General features: G+C 26.5%; 1 protein-coding gene across 1 annotated transcript in view; it reads right to left on the bottom strand.

The window, feature by feature from the left end:
- The window catches only part of Cbr-klp-11, a gene marked incomplete at both ends in the record, with an annotated part of 30,394 nt that overhangs the window by 13,405 nt on the left and 15,857 nt on the right, over positions 1–1,132 (bottom strand). The gene's annotated exons all lie outside the window — the stretch shown is intronic.

Here is a 1,132-nt window from a genome sequence, read left to right as displayed (position 1 = left end):
TATCTTTCAAAAGAAGTGAGATATATAGGCTCAAAGTGGACGATCCGGGTGTCGTTCTATTAGAGGTTTTACGGTATATTAACGCTTCTGGTAGGGGCCAAATTTTTCAAAAAGTGTGAAACAGTGAAAAAACTACTGTTTCAAAATTTTTGCAAATTGTAAACGTTCCAAATTCGCTCCATTGAGAAAATTGGATATTTCCTAGAAACACATTTTAAATAAAACCGGTTAAAAATTGATAAAAATGATGAAAAAACATGATAACATTGAAAAAAAAAGTTGCAGTTTCAAAATTTTTCAAAAATATCAATTTCATCGAATTTCGTATTGTAACCAAAAGGCTAAAAAAAATTCTGGAATTTCCAAAAATTTTGCCAAAAACATCAATAAACAATCGCTGTTTCAAATTTTTATAAAATTGTTAATAGTAAAGATTTTTGAAACAGTAATTTTTCCTAAAAATCACGATTTTCATCGATTTTGCAGGCCAACTTTTTTTGTGAGTTTCTCAAATTTTCAGATCAAACTGATTGTATTTTGGTAAGACTATGAGGTTAATCAAATATAAACGTATGAAGAGTTTTGAAAAAAAAAATTGAAACAGCAATATTTTTTATTTTTACAAGTTTCAAGTTATCAGAATTTTCAGACTTTTAAGCGCACTTACATATGTCTAAAATAGCAATTTTAGTTAAATTGAGATTTTCAAATTATTTCGAAAAGTTTCAAAAAAAATGAAACGGCAATTCTTCAAATTTTCGACTTTCTGGGCGAAAACATGAAGTTTTGTCAAATTGATTATTTTTTCTGTGAAATAAAAAGATCATTGTAAATAAAATTATTGGAAAATTCCAAAAAAAAAATTGAAATTCAGAAATTCAGAAATTCAGAAATGTCTAAAAATAATCTACAAAAATTGACATGATTGGGAAGTTTTTGAATTCAAAGATTTATTTTTTAAAAATCGATTTTTCCATCTTTCGGGGGCAATAGAATTTCTGGATTTCTGAACTTCTGAACTTCTGAAATTTTTAAAAATCGGAATATCTAGCTTATTCAGAAATTCAGAAATTCAGAAATTCAGAAATTCAGAAATCCAGAAATTCAGAAATTCAGAAATTCAGAAATTCAG

This window comes from Caenorhabditis briggsae, assembly GCF_000004555.2.
Source record: "Caenorhabditis briggsae complete genome, chrIV, whole genome shotgun sequence".
In the NCBI taxonomy this organism is placed as follows: domain Eukaryota; kingdom Metazoa; phylum Nematoda; class Chromadorea; order Rhabditida; family Rhabditidae; genus Caenorhabditis; species Caenorhabditis briggsae.
The sequence above is the reverse complement of the archived record's forward strand: the minus strand, read 5'-3'. Positions and strand labels throughout refer to the sequence as shown.